The sequence below is a fragment of the Panulirus ornatus genome, chromosome 10 (assembly GCF_036320965.1).
Source record: "Panulirus ornatus isolate Po-2019 chromosome 10, ASM3632096v1, whole genome shotgun sequence".
In the NCBI taxonomy this organism is placed as follows: domain Eukaryota; kingdom Metazoa; phylum Arthropoda; class Malacostraca; order Decapoda; family Palinuridae; genus Panulirus; species Panulirus ornatus.
Genome location: NC_092233.1, coordinates 57,205,631 through 57,224,692, shown reverse-complemented (window position 1 = coordinate 57,224,692; position 19,062 = coordinate 57,205,631). Strand labels below are relative to the sequence as shown.

Genomic DNA, 19,062 nt, shown 5'->3' with positions numbered 1-19,062 from the left:
GCACTGTAATCGTGTTTTTAGACAAATCAGAAAATGGCAGAACGACACGAACGTGTGTGTGTGGTGGTGATGGTAGTGATGGTGATGGTGGTGATGGTGATGTTGATGATAGTGAGGGTGATGGTGATAGTAATGGTGGAGTCTGTCTTTCCAACCTGGTGGCATCCAGCAAATCCACCACAAGAAGCCATCATCACTATCTACAGTAAATGAATCACACTTGTGGTGAATATCCTTCCATAGAAATGGTCGTTAACTGACCCCTTGATTAGTAGTTTTACTCTTATTATCACTGTGACATAGTATGGCGCAGACCACAGGTGCTGTACACAGACCATGGCCTGACACACACCCACCCCGCCCCAACAGTCTTTCTTAAAGAATAAAATGATAGCAGTTTGAAATCGCACGTAAAGTATCGTATTTAGCAGATCCTATACATGGAAACGGATGTAATTTTCTTGGAACTATTACGTCTCCTTCGTTAGTCTATAAGGAAGAGAAGAGTGGCTGGGTTTGTGATGGCCAGTACCTAGGGCAAATACTCGTTGTATCTGGCTCACACAAATCATCGACGCTGGTAAACAAACAGATGACACCTACTGCTGCCATCTGTTGAGGAGACCCGCCACTAACATCACTGAGTTACCAGTTAGCCCATTGATGGCAAAAAGGGGCTGGATTTCTATCCTCTCGTCTTTCCTTGGGACAAACGACCTCTGTCTCCGGCGGCCCACACAGTGAAATGAGACGGTCACGAAAGAGCCCTTAGGGGTACACAGTGCACGGGTTATCACCTTTTGTTCGGCTGTCGCTCCAGTCATTCAACAACGGGAAGGGTTCCTTCTTATCCACGGCCGGGAGAACGGAACAAATGGGAACTCCAGCAGGTAGGTCATGCGAGCGACCCTCACCTCTGTAGCCGGGTGTTATTATTGCCTCCGTCCTTGACAGCGCGTGTCCGGCTTGTCTCCGTCATCGTACCGATTGTCTCCTAACCCCTTGAGCTACCTAAGTACGACCCTTGACCCACCCCCTCCTTCTTCCCCTCCGTCGTCGTACGACCCTTGACCCCCCTCCTCCTCCTCCCCGTCGTACGACCCTTTGACCCCGTCGGTACCACTCGTCGATAACAACGTTACGACTCTTGAGCAAGAGTTTACGTCGACCTTTGGGGAGTTATGGCCTGACCCCTTTGACCTGACCCGTAGGAGCTGGCTCGAAGGCCAGGCCCTAACACCCAAAGGCCACACCGTCGTGCTCAAGGGGTCGTACTTTCCTCTGTCAGGGTCGTATATTCTTTTTGAAATCAAGAGGATGTTTTCCCACAGTGAGTCCGAACCATGTCACCCTCCTCTAGTGTCGATGTTCTCTAGATACTCCACCTAGACATGGAGTATCCCTCCACCTACCCCTAGAGATGTACCACTCCACCTACCCCTAGAGATGCACCACTCCACCTACCCCTAGAGATGCACCACTCCACCTACCCCTAGAGATGTACCACTCCACTTCCTCGTAGAGATGTACCACTCCACCTACCCCTAGAGATGTACCACTCCACCCACCCCTAGAGATGTACCACTCCACTTCCTCGTAGAGATGTACCACTCCACTTCCTCGTAGAAATGTGGCACTCCACCTACCCCTAGAGATGTACCACTCCACCTACGCCTAGAGATGTACCACTCCACTTCCTCGTAGAGATGTACCACTCCACCTACCCCTGGAGATGTACCACTCCACCTACCCCCTAGAGATGTACCACTCCACCAACCCCTAGATGTGTACCACTCCACCCCCTAGACATGTACCTTTCATTCATATTATCAACGAAATGCTTTTTCTATGTACATTTAGACACGTGAAGTTTTCATACGTGAAAAAAAAAGAAGATTGAACCCCTTATATAATCCTCCGTGCCTCCTGCAGGAGATCCCATGTTGTTGTGGTTGGGTGAATGACTCAAGAGCTTTCTTGCAGACAATGTCGCCCACTTAGCAAGAGTTGTTTGCGGTGGCAAAGGGACAGTACTTTCTTGGTATTACTTTACTGATACTTTCCAAGTATCTGGGATACTTTCCAAGTATCTGGGATACTTTCCAAGTATCCGGGATACTTTCCAAGTATCTGGATACTTTCCAAGTATCCGGGATACTTTCCAAGTATCTGGGATACTTTCCAAGTATCCGGGATACTTTCCAAGTATCTGGGATACTTTCCAAGTATCCGGGATACTTTCCAAGTATCCGGGATACTTTCCAAGTATCTGGGATACTTTCCAAGTATCCGGGATACTTTCCAAGTATCCGGGATACTTTCCAAGTATCTGGGATACTTTCCAAGTATCCGGGATACTTTCCAAGTATCTGGGATACTTTCCAAGTATCTGGGATACTTTCCAAGTATCTGGGATACTTTCCAAGTATCCGGGATACTTTCCAAGTATCCGGGATACTTTCCAAGTATCCGGGATACTTTCCAAGTATCTGGGATACTTTCCAAGTATCTGGGATACTTTCCAAGTATCCGGGATACTTTCCAAGTATCCGGGATACTTTCCAAGTATCCGGGATACTTTCCAAGTATCCGGGATACTTTCCAAGTATCCGGGATACTTTCCAAGTATCCGGGATACTTTCCAAGTATCCGGGATACTTTCCAAGTATCTGGGATACTTTCCAAGTATCTGGGATACTTTCCAAGTATCTGGGATACTTTCCAAGTATCCGGGATACTTTCCAAGTATCCGGGATACTTTCCAAGTATCCGGGATACTTTCCAAGTATCCGGGATACTTTCCAAGTATCTGGGATACTTTCCAAGTATCTGGGATACTTTCCAAGTATCCGGGATACTTTCCAAGTATCCGGGATACTTTCCAAGTATCCGGGATACTTTCCAAGTATCTGGGATACTTTCCAAGTATCTGGATACTTTCCAAGTATCTGGGATACTTTCCAAGTATCCGGGATACTTTCCAAGTATCCGGGATACTTTCCAAGTATCCGGGATACTTTCCAAGTATCCGGGATACTTTCCAAGTATCTGGGATACTTTCCAAGTATCCGGGATACTTTCCAAGTATCCGGGATACTTTCCAAGTATCCGGGATACTTTCCAAGTATCCGGGATACTTTCCAAGTATCCGGGATACTTTCCAAGTATCTGGGATACTTTCCAAGTATCTGGGATACTTTCCAAGTATCCGGGATACTTTCCAAGTATCCGGGATACTTTCCAAGTATCTGGGATACTTTCCAAGTATCTGGGATACTTTCCAAGTATCCGGGATACTTTCCAAGTATCCGGGATACTTTCCAAGTATCCGGGATACTTTCCAAGTATCTGGGATACTTTCCAAGTATCTGGGATACTTTCCAAGTATCCGGGATACTTTCCAAGTATCTGGGATACTTTCCAAGTATCCGGGATACTTTCCAAGTATCTGGGATACTTTCCAAGTATCCGGGATACTTTCCAAGTATCTGGGATACTTTCCAAGTATCTGGGATACTTTCCAAGTATCTGGGATACTTTCCAAGTATCTGGGATACTTTCCAAGTATCTGGGATACTTTCCAAGTATCTGGGATACTTTCCAAGTATCTGGGATACTTTCCAAGTATCTGGGATACTTTCCAAGTATCCGGGATACTTTCCAAGTATCTGGGATACTTTCCAAGTATCTGGGATACTTTCCAAGTATCTGGGATACTTTCCAAGTATCTGGGATACTTTCCAAGTATCTGGGATACTTTCCAAGTATCTGGGATACTTTCCAAGTATCCGGGATACTTTCCAAGTATCCGGGATACTTTCCAAGTATCTGGGATACTTTCCAAGTATCTGGGATACTTTCCAAGTATCCGGGATACTTTCCAAGTATCCGGGATACTTTCCAAGTATCTGGGATACTTTCCAAGTATCTGGGATACTTTCCAAGTATCTGGGATACTTTCCAAGTATCTGGGATACTTTCCAAGTATCCGGGATACTTTCCAAGTATCTGGGATACTTTCCAAGTATCCGGGATACTTTCCAAGTATCTGGGATACTTTCCAAGTATCCGGGATACTTTCCAAGTATCTGGGATACTTTCCAAGTATCTGGGATACTTTCCAAGTATCTGGGATACTTTCCAAGTATCTGGGATACTTTCCAAGTATCCGGGATACTTTCCAAGTATCCGGGATACTTTCCAAGTATCTGGGATACTTTCCAAGTATCCGGGATACTTTCCAAGTATCTGGGATACTTTCCAAGTATCTGGGATACTTTCCAAGTATCCGGGATACTTTCCAAGTATCTGGGATACTTTCCAAGTATCTGGGATACTTTCCAAGTATCCGGGATACTTTCCAAGTATCCGGGATACTTTCCAAGTATCTGGGATACTTTCCAAGTATCCGGGATACTTTCCAAGTATCCGGGATACTTTCCAAGTATCTGGGATACTTTCCAAGTATCCGGGATACTTTCCAAGTATCTGGATACTTTCCAAGTATCTGGGATACTTTCCAAGTATCTGGGATACTTTCCAAGTATCTGGGATACTTTCCAAGTATCTGGGATACTTTCCAAGTATCTGGGATACTTTCCAAGTATCTGGGATACTTTCCAAGTATCTGGGATACTTTCCAAGTATCTGGGATACTTTCCAAGTATCCGGGATACTTTCCAAGTATCTGGGATACTTTCCAAGTATCTGGGATACTTTCCAAGTATCTGGGATACTTTCCAAGTATCTGGGATACTTTCCAAGTATCTGGGATACTTTCCAAGTATCTGGGATACTTTCCAAGTATCTGGGATACTTTCCAAGTATCCGGGATACTTTCCAAGTATCTGGGATACTTTCCAAGTATCTGGGATACTTTCCAAGTATCTGGGATACTTTCCAAGTATCTGGGATACTTTCCAAGTATCTGGGATACTTTCCAAGTATCCGGGATACTTTCCAAGTATCTGGGATACTTTCCAAGTATCCGGGATACTTTCCAAGTATCCGGGATACTTTCCAAGTATCTGGGATACTTTCCAAGTATCTGGGATACTTTCCAAGTATCCGGGATACTTTCCAAGTATCCGGGATACTTTCCAAGTATCTGGGATACTTTCCAAGTATCCGGGATACTTTCCAAGTATCCGGGATACTTTCCAAGTATCTGGGATACTTTCCAAGTATCTGGGATACTTCCCAAGTATCTGGGATACTTTCCAAGTATCCGGGATACTTTCCAAGTATCTGGGATACTTTCCAAGTATCCGGGGTACTTCCTACGTATCTGGAGTACTTCCCAAGTATCTGGGATACTTTCCAAGTATCCGGGATACTTTCCAAGTATCCGGGATACTTTCCAAGTATCCGGGATACTTTCCAAGTATCCGGGATATTTTCCAAGTATCTGGGATACTTTCCAAGTAGGGGGGTACTTCCACGTATCTGGAGTATTTCCCAAGTATCTGGGATACTTTCCAAGTATCCGGGATACTTTCCAAGTATCTGGGGTAAAACTTCAATCGTCATGTATGAATGCTAACACAAACTTTGTAATAATGTGTGGAAGAGATGGTCTCTGAAGCTACTGGTTTTGCAAGAGGTAATTACATAGTGTTGTAGGGTTGTTATAGGGTTGTGCTAGAGTTAATGATATCCACGTGCCACTTCACCAGTGTGGCCTGGCCAGACAGGACAGGGAAGTGTTACCACCAGCTAAAGGTCGTCATGCTAACATTAGCACCATATCCGCTAAAGGTCGTCGTGCTAACATTAGCACCATATCCATCATCGCTTTCGCGTTGGTATGTGAAGAGTGAGGGGGTTGTGGTGGGAGAAGGTGTGTGGAGTGAGGGGGTTGTTGTGGGAGTAGGTGTGTGGAGTGAGAGAGGGTTGTGGTGGGAGTACGTGTGTGAAGAGTGAGAGAGGGTTGTGGTGGGAGTACGTGTGTGGAGAGTGAGAGGGTTGTGGTGGTGGGAGTAGGTGTGTGGAGTGAGAGAGGGTTGTGGTGGCGAGAGTAGGTGTGTGGAGAGTGAGAGAGGATCGTAGGGAGAGTAGGTGTGTGGAGAGAGAGAGAGAGAGAGAGAGAGAGAGAGAGAGAGAGAGAGAGAGAGAGAGAGAGAGAGAGAGGGCTGTGGCGAGAGAGAGAGTGTTGTACAGAACCACAATTTCTCCCTCTTTTGGTCTTAATCTGAGAGCTGTGGCTCGGTATGGCTTCCGCAGTGTTATTACCGTTTCTCAATGGCTCGTTTGGCCAATGGGTGCGTGTACGTACGAGTACCCTACGACGGGTTTCGTGTCCTTACATACCCACCAACGAGTACCTACGAACGAGGAGCTATCTGAAGAAGGTGTTTAACACATCTTACTCAACGGTAAAAGAGAAACCGCTTTATATAGATATCCTTCTCGTCATTTAACCTCCACTTTCGCCCCAACGACATCTGAAGGACTTGTACAGCCTGAGGCACACATCAGTGGTGGACTTATCAGCATCATCTGATGTGGTACTGTGGTGTCCAGGGCAGGCAGGTGTGTTGGGAAGGGCAGGATTACTCACTGGGCTGAGTGCACCTTGCTAATAAGTCCACAAGGTAAACGGGGCTCAAGGCAAGGAGGCCCAGTGCAAGGGGGACCTTAAGACAAGGTGGTCCAGGGGCAGAAATGCCCCCAAGATAAGGGGACCCCCTCCGAAAAGGGGGTCCCCATGACTATAAGGGGGAGGGTCCCAAGAAATGGGAGACCCAAAACATGAGGATTCCGAGACAAGAGTGTGCCCCAAAAGAAGGAGGGTCCCTAAAAGAAGTAAATGGCTAAATTATCTTCACGTGAGTGGCACGTCACTGACCACTTTGCCTCAAATAAATCCCAGTAACGAGAATCAAAGTCTATCTTGACCTTTCCTGTTTCTTGTGTGTTGTCCTTGATGTAAACAGATCAATAGTAAATATTGTTTTCGTAATGGGATTGAAATACTTATCCATGTTGGGTTAGTGGTGGTGAAGATATGAGAGTTATCTCGCTGTTTTCTCTAGATAACTTGGTGGCTCACTGACTGGCATGGCGCTCTTTAGCTCCTCGTTAACCAACACGACATTATAGCATCGGTTTTTTATCAGCGTTCACTCTAACCCTCGTGTTCAACACCAGGTTTGAAATAGCAAGATGTGTGGTCGAGCTAAAGGCGAGCGTTGTGATAGTGTTTTGCTTGCTTGGTCCTAGAGGGCCGTGAATATCGAGACTAGCCACACAAACACACTGTCACACTGTGGTGCAGTGGGAAGCGTTGCTATCCACGAATCTTAAATCCCGTGTTCGAATCCCAGGTTAGGGCAACTAGCTCTCGGTTAACCCCAGCTGTCCATCCTTCCCTCTGGGTCTGGTCGATGAAGCGGTGTGTATATGTATGTATAGCTAATGTTAAGACGCGATATATATATATATATATATATATATATATATATATATATATATATATATATATATATATATATATATATATATATATATATATATATAAGGTTAAGAGAAGGGGCAACACGAGTGTAAAACTGTTCCCCACGTAACACACAAATAGTAACCACACATATTTGGGAACCGCGCACACGCACATGACCACGGTAATGGAGAGTGTGACTCAAGGGACAGACGGTGCGAGAGGCTGGGTACAGACACCTAGCACACGCACACACACACACACACACAACCATCATGCAAGACCTTCACACCAAACACAGCGGACCTGTTGTGTTTAGGGGTCGGTCACTCGTTAAGGCGGGAGGTGGATGAGTTCTGCTTCCAGCAGCTGAAAAGGAGATCACAGAGGACCTGCACTGAACGTTAACCACCTGATAACGACGGTACGACCCTTCTGTACCTCGATGACGATGGTACGACCCTTCTGTACCTTGATGACGACGGTACGACCCTTGTCCACGGTGTGTGTGTGTGTGTGTGTGTGTGTGTGTGTGTGTGTGTGTAAGTATATAGCCATGTGCCTATCTATATTCCATATTGTGCGTAACTTAAGTAATATCGGTCGAGTTTGTTAACTGATAAGAGAGTAGTAAGAGCCCAGATAACACCTCAGTAGGTCTACAGATCAGGTAGAACCCACGTAAGGTGCCCAAGCCATCGTGACGTCACCAAATTATCACAACAACCTCCCTCACATGCCAAGCCGCCGCCTCCCACCAGCCAGCCACCACGGGTAGACACCACCCAGCCACCAGGGGAGGAAGAGGTCTCCCATCGTCACCACCAGGGGGGTGAGGCGTGGCGGGGTGTGTGCCCAGCTCAAAAAAGCGTGAAGCTGTGGACGTGACAAGTGGTGGAGTGTGGAGATGTGGCGTCAGGTCGAACGAGGGACCAGGAGAATACTGTTGGAGTCGGCGAGGTGAACTGAGGTTTGGAATGCGAGGATGTTACAATGAGCCGACCTCTCCCTGCCAGGCACTATAGAGGGTGCGTTCACGCAAATGACCTTCGACCGGATTTGATACTGCTAACTCCCTTATATTTGGCTTTTAATGAGATCCACGACTGAGGGTCGACACTACTGCCAACCGTTCCAATGAGTTTGCGAAAGAAAATTTACAAGAGAGGCCACGGTATTGTCCCCAGCCCAGGTATAATTCCTTAGTTAAGCCTGAAGAATACAATGAATGTTTTAGCATAATCCTTTTACCGAGTGTGGTCATATTAGACCTAGTGGACCTGGCCATGGATCGGGGCATTTCAGGCCAAGGATGAAGTAACTTGCCTCACCTCAGACTCCATTAGCCATGGGTAGGAGGGGCACCTCTCGACTGAGGTAAAGTATTATCATTGTATCATCTAAGGCTATGGGTAAGGGCACCCTTAGCCTGAGGTCAGGTCCCTGGCAACACCTCAGGTTCCACTGGCCTTGGGTAAGGGGCACTTCTAGCTTAGGGGGGTCAAGTTCCTCCCCCACTTCAGGTTCCACTGGCCATGGGTAAGGGGCACCCCCCTGGCCTGAGGTGAAGAAGACCCCCCCCTGACCCAACTCATCCTCCACTTCACTCTCCTCCCTCAGTGACGTCCCGGAACTCTTTCAAGTCTAGAGGACCTTGATTGCCGACTCATGGTGCCCGAGCACCAGCTGCTTGCTTCACCAGGAGCGGAGAAAGAAGTCTTATCGTTATGACAGGACTCATCCACCACGACTGACCACCGATGGTTCCCTTTCAAACATCGTGCGCAAGAGCAACATAAACATCGCCACTATTTATATACTTCTACGTTACCTGAGACGGCGATACGGGCAACTGAGGCCCTGATCAAGGCCATCCCATTAACTTTCTCTCTATATATATACCTTAGCCAGGTACTTATTTTACCGACATCTACAACCTACGCCAGTCATCTACAACCTACGCCAGTCATCTACAACCTACGCCAGTCATCTACAAGCTACGCCAGTCATCTACAACCTACACCAGTCATCTACAACCTACGCCAGTCATCTACAACCTACGCCAGACATCTACAACCTACGCCAGTCATGTACAACCTACGCCAGACATCTACAACCTACGCCAGTCATCTACAACCTACACCAGACATCTACAACCTACGCCAGTCATCTACAACCTACGCCAGTCATCTACAACCTACGCCCGTCATCTACAACCTACGCCAGTCATCTACAACCTACGTTAGTCATCTACAACCTACGCCAGACATCTACAACCTACGCCAGTCATCTACAACCTACCCCAGTTATCTACAACCTACGCTAGTCATCTACAACCTACGCCCGTCATCTACAACCTACACAAGATATCATCTACACAGTCTACAGCTCTCCTTCGTTTCTCAGTTTTTCATCATATTGACACCCCCTGACTTGTTACCCGTCTTAACCACACACAATGAAAAAAAAAGCGAAGCGTGTTCTCATTCGTTGATACTCGTGCCTTACGTTCCTCTCTCTCTCTCTCTCTCTCTCTCTCTCTCTCTCTCTCTCTCTCTCTCTCTCTCTCTCTCTCTCTCTCTCTCTCTCTCGAAGCTTCAATAAAAAAAAAAACTGGTGTTTCTCCATCAGAGGAATGATCCTCGAGTACTAATTACAGAGGACGATCGAACGACCCACTCCAGAGACCTACTCCTACAGAGACCTACTCCTACAGAGACCTACTCCTACAGAGACCTACTCCTACAGGGGACTACTCCTACAGGGAACTACTTCTACAGGAGCTACTACAGGTGAACTGCCGCAGGAGAAATGCTGAAGAACCGCTGAAGGAGAAGATGAAACAAGGAGTGAACTACTGGAATTGAAAGATAGGTAGACAGAACACCTCTCATGACGATAGATAGACAGGACACCTGTCGTGACGATAGATACGTAGAATATCTCTCGTGTCATGACGGTCGATAGACAGGACACTTATCATGACGTTAGATATAGACAGTTACATCCAAAGTCGAAGAGAAGAACTGTTCACAGAGAAACATACATTGTACGATTCACGTCTTGTGTCCTGTTTCCTGTTGGAAGAGCGGAAGGAAATGGGTGGCATTGCCTAGCTTTGATTCCTATACCGTTAACGGTTACTCATGAACGTGATTACTAGGAAAAGATAAGGGGCACTGTCTCCATCAGCCCTTCTCATCTGTTGTATAGGATTGACTCAAATACCTCGTACTGAACTCTTACGTTGTGCAGGCTCGTAACTATTTCGTACACGCTCGTAAATCGACGAGTTCTTTTTATGGACACCCGGGATGTATCGTTTAGCGTTCCTGACCGTGACGTATTCACGGGCCAGGCCCAGGGTCGAGTGTATAGGTTCGAATCCTGGTTGCGACAGTCGGTCCACAGTCAACCCTGCTGTTCATCCACCCCTAAGGGTTGGTCAGTGAAATGAATACTGGCTCAGGCTAGGATATATATATATATATATATATATATATATATATATATATATATATATATATATATATATATATATATATATATATATATGTGTGTGTGTGTGTGTGTGTGTGGTAGGGTGGCGGTAGGAATGGATGAAGGCAGCATGTATGAATATGTACATGTATATATATGTATATGTCTGTGCATGTATATATATGTATACATTGAAATGTATAGGTATGCATATGTGTGTATGTGGGCGTTTATATATATACATGTGTATGTAGGTGGGTTGGGCCATTCTTTCGTCTGTTTCCTTGCGCTACCTCGTAAACGCTGAAGACAGCGTCAAAGTATAATGAATAAGTAAATTATATAGCGTTAATGGGATGGCCTTGATTAGGGCCTCAGCTGCCCGTGCCGTTTCAGCTAACATAAAAAAAAAGACACGATAAAAGTAGGGGACTCCAACGTACAGTTTAGTGGGTCGGGTTCTCGTCTTGGTAATTACGTAATGATCACCGGAGGGCAATTAACAGGCACCAGAGTTCCGGGCTCGTGTACGGATGAATGGTTAGACTGTACCACTGAAGGGGCACTTGATGATGATATTACCTGAGTGTGTGTTGATGATCTGGGCTGAGTGTGTGTTGATCTGGGCTGGTGTGTGCACGTTTGTGTTGATCTGGGCTGGTGTGTGCACGTGTGTGTTGATCTGGGCCGGTGTGTGCACGTGTGTGTTGATGATCTAGGCACGTGTGTGTTGATCTAGGTACGTGTGTGTTGATGATCTGGGCTGAGTGTGTGTGTGTGTATTGATGATCTGGTCTGAGTGTGTGTGTGTGTGTGTTGATGATCTGGTTTTAGTGCGTGTTGATTATCAAGTGTGAGTGTGTGTGTGTGTGTGTGTGTGTGTGTGTGTGTGTGTGTGTGTGTAGATATCTATTTATAAATTGACATACAATTTAGATATATGGAAAAATCTATACAAAGGGCGAGTACTGTGATAACTGATGACCTCCGACCTAAGGAACCTGAGCCACATGAACGATATGACCTTGTAAAATGTAAATTACGATGTAAACTGTAAATGTGGGTGAGTTCATTTACATCAGAATTATGATGTGCTGGTGTCAACAGAGCCCCCCCCCCCCCCCCCCCCACCCTCCCAAGGCTTAAGGCGTGTGGGACGCTCTTCAGCCCACAAGGGACGTGTGGGATGTCCTCAGGACTACATGGGACGTCTTTAGGATCACTTGAGCCGTGCGGGATGCCCCAGGCCGACATGGTCGTCTGGGATGTCCCTAGGACCAGTTGGGCTGTGTGGGGCGCCACCAGGACCACTTGGGACGTGTGGAATGGATCCAGGAAGAAACAAGTGAAGTGGGACTGTTCCCAAAAATAAGCGGAACATAAGGGACGCTCTCGGGACCACTGGGGACGTGCAGGATGCGCCCAGAACTACATGGGGCATGTGGAACGTCCCTAGGACCATTTAGGACGTGTGAGATTCCCTCAGAACTACCTGGACGTTTGGGATACCTTAAGGACCAACTGGGACGTGTGGAGACGCCCCAGGACCACGTAGAACTTAACTCGCGTTGACACTTTGTGTGTCGAACCTCTGGAAGGGAGGCGGGGGCAGATATGTGGTTGTCGAACCCGTGTGCAGGCTGGGAGTCACCAACGTGTATGTCGAACCTCTGGGCGTGGGTCACCACCTCGCCCACTAAAGGTGGAGTTCAGTAGTGGGTGGTGAAGTGTCATCAGAACCTGATTTATTTCTTTTTCTTTTATTCCTGGCGGTGAGGAAAGGGTTTCCAGCTTACGTAACTCGGAGATTATAAAGAACTCGCCTCCTATGGATTCCAACCAACGACCCCTCGTCCCGTCTACATAACATTAGAGGCGTTCCACCTGTGGATTCGACCCAGCGACGCCTGGTCGAGCTTACATCATCTTGGGGTCTAAGAAATGTCTCATCCATGAATTCGAACCAACGACCTTTGGCAGCGGCACCGCTGTTCCCTATACTACAGGAGGGGGGTTCGCTGTGGCATATTTTACCAAGTTCAACTCGAATAAGTTTCATCAGCTGCACAATATATGAATTACCAACAGACACCCGAAGTAGCATGCTTCTGTCTGCTGCACAGTCCCCTCACATTCTCATCTAGACCTCCTGTCTGCCGTTCCCCCCTGACTGTCAGCTGCACCCTCCTGTCTACTGCTCCCTCCGTCGTCAGCTACACCCTCCTGTCTACTGCTTCCTTCGCCGTCAGCTGCACCCTCCTGTCTACTGCTTCCTTCGCCGTCAGCTACACCCTCCTGTCTACTGCTCCCTCCAACGTCAGCTGCACCCTCCTGTCTACTGCTCCCTCCAACGTCAGCTGCACCCTCCTGTCTACTGCTCCCTCCAACGTCAGCTACACCCTCCTGTCTACTGCTCCCTCCAACGTCAGCTGCACCCTCCTGTCTACTGCTCCCTCCAACGTCAGCTACACCCTCCTGTCTACTGCTCCCTCCAACGTCAGCTGCACCCTCCTGTCTACTGCTCCCTCCACCGTCAGCTGCACCCTCCTGTCTACTACTCCCTCCACCGTCAGCTGCACCCTCCTGCACTGTTAGCTGTTATTCCTCCTACACTTTTAGTTGCACCCTCCTGTCTGCTGCTTCTCTTTCATTCCCAGCTGCTCTCTGCTGTTCCTTGAGCACTGTCAGCTGCAGCCTCCTGTCTGCTGTGCTCCCTGCCCACCTGCAGTGTCAGCAGACCGTCTGGTCAAGCAGACTCCAACGTCGTGGCTCCAGCAGACTCCTGGACTGTGTGTGTGTGTGTGTGTGTGTGTGTGTCAACAAGAGAGCAAAGTCGTATCACAACACACTTTAGAATGCTCTCCACCTGCTCTCCATACACAGCCTCACAACAGTTCCCACTGCCCTACAACCTCCACACAACAGCCCTCATACTGCCCCATAACAGGTCCCACTCTGCCTCGCAACAGCCCCTAATGCCCCACAACTAGGCCCCCCAGAAAGGCCTCACCCTGGGACCAGACGCTTCCAGGAGATAACCCTAAGCAGAAACCAGCGTTGTGACGACACACATCACTGTCACTGGCGGTGACCCAGACACCGGTACTGAGGACTGTGGAACGACAGCACACACTCTGAAGCCCCAGGAGACACTCAGAAGCACCATGGATCCCCATCAGATACTCAGAAGCACCATAGATCCCCATCAGACACTCAGAAGCACCATAGATCCCCATCAGACACTCAGAAGCACCATGGATCCCCATCAGACACTCAGAAGCACCATGGATCCCCATCAGACACCCAGAAGCACCATGGATCCCCATCAGACACTCTGAAGCACCATAGGTCCCCATCAGACACTCAGAAGCACCATGGATCCCCATCAGACACCCAGAAGCACCATGGATCCCCATCAGACACTCTGAAGCACCATGGATCCCCATCAGACACTCTGAAGCACCTTGGTCCCCATCAGACTCTCAGGAGCACCATGGGTCCCCAGGAGACACTCACAGGTTCCAGGAACCTCAGGAGACACTCACTGAGACAAGGAGACACTCAAAAGGACCAGAAGGCACTCACTAGGACCAGGAGACCCTAACTAGGACCAGGAGACCCTCATTAGGGCCAGGAGACCCTCACTAGGACCAGGAGACCCTCACTAGGGCCAGGAGGCACTCACAAGGACCAGAAGACACTCACTAGGACCAGGAGACCCTCACAAGGACCAGGAGACATTTACAAGGACAAGGAGACGTTCATTGGGACCAGAAAACACTTTTCAAAGGACCAGGAGGGACGAACAAGCACTCAGGAGGGGAGAGTCTGAGGCGCCAGGGACCCCCCAGCAAGTCCCCGGACGCTAACTTTCCCTTCCATGGCCTCGACCTCTCCATATGAAGGCAAGACGGCCCCGTCGCAGTGGCATTTGCTTCTGTTAATGGTGGGTCGTGGTGGGAGGGGGACAGTGGCACCCCGTTGGTTGTGCCGGGACATTGGGGGGTTTGTGGTGGGAGGGGACACTGGCACCTCCTGGGACGTGTCGTTACATGGTATAGAAAATGGGGTGTCGTCACGAGATGATACAGTGGTCAGTTGATGTGGTAGAGGTTAGACGGGATGGAATAAAAGAGGTCGTTGGACGTCATGGAAGGGTAAGGGTACTAGAAGACGTCGTGGAAGGGTGGGGGTACTGGAGGACGCCTTGGAGGAGAGGGGCTACTGGAGGACGTCGTGGAGGAGTAGGGGTTCTGAAGGACGTCTTGGAGGGGTAGGGGTACTGCAGGACGTCTTGGAGGAGTGGGGGTTCTGGAGGACGTCTTGGAGGAGTGGAGGTACTAGGGGGGGGGGGGAGGGTTCTGGAGGACGTCTTGGAGGAGTGGGGGTACTGGAGGACGCCGTGGAGGAGTGGAGGTGCTGGAGGACATCTTGGAGGAGTGGGGGTACTGGAGGACGCCGTGGAGGAGTGGAGGTGCTGGAGGACATCTTGGAGGAGTGGGGGTACTGGAGGACGCCGTGGAGGAGTGGAGGTGCTGGAGGAGTGTGTTTAATGGAATTGTTGTGACGGTGTGTGGTGATCTGGCACATGTGGAGGTAAGCAAGGACCGGGAAGGTGTGTGTGTGTAGGGGGGGGGGGGTTGTGTGGTCTTCAAGATGCATGTGTGGGGGTTGTGTGGTCTTCAAGATGCATGTGTGGGGGTTGTGTGGTCTTCAAGATGCATGTGTGGGGGTTGTGTGGTCTTCAAGATGCATGTGTAGTGGTTGTGTGGTCTTCAAGATGCATGTGTGGGGGTTGTGTGGTCTTCAAGATGCATGTGTGGGGGTGGGGTCGGCGAGGTGCATGTGTGGGATGGGGTAATCAAGGTGCATGTGTAGGATGGAGTCGTCGAGGTGCATGTGTGGGATGGGGTCGTCGAGGTGTATGTGTGGGAGGGGGTCGTCGAGGTGCATGTGTGGGATGGGGTCGTCGAGGTGCATGTGTGGGATGGGGTCGTCGAGGTGTATGTGTGGGATGGGGTCGTCGAGTTGCATGTGTGGGAGGGGGTCGTCGAGGTGCATGTGTGGGAGAGGTGGTCAGGTACATGTGTGGGAGGGGTTCGTCAAGATGCATTTGTGGAGGGTCGTCCGGTACATGTGTGGGAGGGGTTCGTCAAGATGCATTTGTGGGGGGTCGTCTGGTACATGTGTGGGAGGAGGCCGTCAAGGTGCATTTGTGGGGGGTCGTCAGGTACATGTGTAGGAGGGCGTCGTCAAGATGCATGTGTGGGAGGGAATCGTCAAAGTGTATGTGTTGTGGAGAGACGGGAGAGTTGTGAAAAAATCATGTTGGACGTAGGAAAGCCGACTGACCCGACGGAAGATGTGGGGCAACAGATGTGTATCAGTGTCACGCGATATCCGTCAGTGGTCAAGATACGGACGCTGCGATATAAAGACGATAGGAAAGATAGCGACTTGAGGGTCACACACACACACACGCGCGGCATTTGTTAGAAGTGGTGATCAGATTTCATCAGTGAAGTGTTTGAGATGTCCTAATTTGGCGAGAGTGCGACAGGATAAGCCATAGCTACCACCACACACCAACACGGACTCGCTAGTAACCCTAGTAACAACAAGACAGTGCTATACTCTCGCCTCATACCACTATGAGCACAGGCTCAATTGCTAGGTGTCTCAGGGGTCTAACGAGGGACTTCGGTCCTTATCGCATGACGGAGGAGGCTGTGCATGGTAAAGACAGTGCTATACAGAGGGGCAGTGTGCGGCCCCCTGCGACAGTGAAGAGCGGGACAGTTTGACGAGACGACACGGACAGGAGGCGATGGCAGTTTGACTGTGACAGGTAAACAACATAACGACTGTTGATTGTGTTGGTGGTGATGGTAGTGGTGGAGATGTTGGTGGTGGTGGAGGTGGTGATGGTGATGGTGGTGGTGTTGGAGACAGTAGGTGAGACAGCAGAAGGCAGGCGGTACCAGTAGACAGCACCAGCAGCGTCGTCATTACCATAACACGGTGACTGGCAATGGGTCAGTGTTGCTACAGTCTAGCCAACCCCCAGCCCCCCGCGCCTCCCACACTCACCTGCTGCCTCCCACACTCACCTGCTGCCTCCCACACTCACCTACTATCTCCCATACTTGTCTGCTACCTCCCACACTCATCTGCTGCCTCTCACACTCACTCATGCCACCCACACACCTGCTGCCTTCCTCGCTCACCTGCTGCCTCCCACATTCACCTATTCCTGCCTCCTACGCTCACTTTCTGCCTCCCACACTCAACTTCTGCCTCCCACATTCACCTCCTGCCTCCCACGTTCACCTCCTGCCTCCCACATTTACTTACTGCCTCCCATACTCGCCTTCTGCTTCACATTTACTTATTGCCTCCGACGCTCACCTACAGCCTCCTACACTCGGCTGATACCTTTTGCGCTCACCTACTGCCTCCCACACTCACTACCTTCCACATACACCCACTGCCTCCCACGCTAATACCCCCCACTCACCTGCTACCTCCCACAGTCCACCCCTCACCCCCCGTCTCCCAAACTCACTGCCTCTCACACCCACCTTCCAAACTCACCTATTGCCTCTCACACTCGCCCTCACCCTCCCACACTGGCCTTCCAAACTCGCCCACTTCCTCTCGCACTCACCCTCTGCCTCCCAAACTCGTCTGCTACCTCCCACACTCACTCGCTTGTCTCCCAGACTCGCTTAATGCCTCTCACACCGACCCTCTGCCTCCCACACTCACCTGCTCCCTCCCACACTGGCCATTCTGCCTCCCACACTCACCTGCTGCCTCCCACACATACCTGTTGCTCCTCACGCTTAGCTTTCGTGAGACTTTAGGACGGGATAACTTGCTTGTCACATTTTCTTGGATGACAAATTGTTCACGTAAAACAAAATACAAAACACACATTCACGTGTATATATATATATATATATATATATATATATATATATATATATATATATATATATATATATATATATATATATATATATATATATATATATACACACACTTGTTTTGTCATTTCCCGTCCAGCGAGCACACGACTGCAGGCAGCCTTACTAGAAGAAATCTTCGCTTGGCTCATTCGCTGTTCTTCGTTTCGGAAATTGATAATACAAGAGGGGAAGATTCCTAGACCACCTCTCGTCCCTTCTCAGACCCTATTACGAAGGAGGTATATGGGTACTGTTCTTTGTCACCTATTCCTAAGGACAATTAATATAAATATATGGCTTAGACATCAATTTGGCTGTGGCATATCTAAAGACATATTGTTATTGTTTATATTTATGTATATCATGATAGTTTCTGATGTCCATTTTATCCCAAAAATATTGATGAATTGACAGAGTCGTTACGTGGTCCCTGAACCCACTTCTGTAACTCCCAAGGGTTAATATAGTGACCCCCACAGCTGACTCATTAATCTTACGTATGGAAGTACGTTAGGGGGGTCCCCTCAGCCCATCTAAGACACTTTACCAGGAATACACGAGGCCCTTATTTCTAACACTTGTCTAGAGTACGTGGGGCCCCACCCTTAGCTTCACTGCTGTATCATTTTTGCCTGGTCTAGAGTAACGTGGGGGCCCCACCCTTAGCTTCACTGCTGTATCATTTTTGCCTAGTCTAGAGTAACGTAGGGCCCCCACCCTTAGCTTCACTGCTGTATCATTTTTGCCTGGTCTAGAGTAACGTAGGGCCCCCACCCTTAGCTTCACTGCTGTATCATTTTTGCCTGGTCTAGAGTACGTAGGGCCCCCACCCTTAGCTTCACTGCTGTATCATTTTTGCCTCATCTAGAGTACGTGGTGCCCCACCCTTAGCTTCACTGCTGTATCATTTTTGCCTGGTCTAGAGTAACGTAGGGCCCCCACCCTTAGCTTCACTGCTGTATCATTTTTGCCTGGTCTAGAGTACGTAGGGCCCCCACCCTTAGCTTCACTGCTGTATCATTTTTGCCTCATCTAGAGTACGTGGTGCCCCACCCTTAGCTTCACTGCTGTGTCATTTTTGCCTGGTCTAGAGTACGTAGGGCCCCCACTCTTAGCTTCACTGCTGTATCATTTTTGCCTGGTCTAGAGTAACGTAGGGCCCCCACCCTTAGCTTC

General features: G+C 48.9%; 1 protein-coding gene across 1 annotated transcript in view; it reads left to right on the top strand.

The window, feature by feature from the left end:
• The first annotated feature begins 724 nt into the window (after positions 1–724).
• LOC139750966 (pentatricopeptide repeat-containing protein 2, mitochondrial-like) overlaps positions 725–19,062 on the top strand; it is a 153,132-nt gene continuing 134,794 nt past the window's right edge. The window contains exon 1 of the mRNA XM_071665936.1: positions 725–890. The gene's annotated coding sequence lies outside the window, so the exon portion shown is untranslated. The remainder of the gene's footprint in view (positions 891–19,062) is intronic.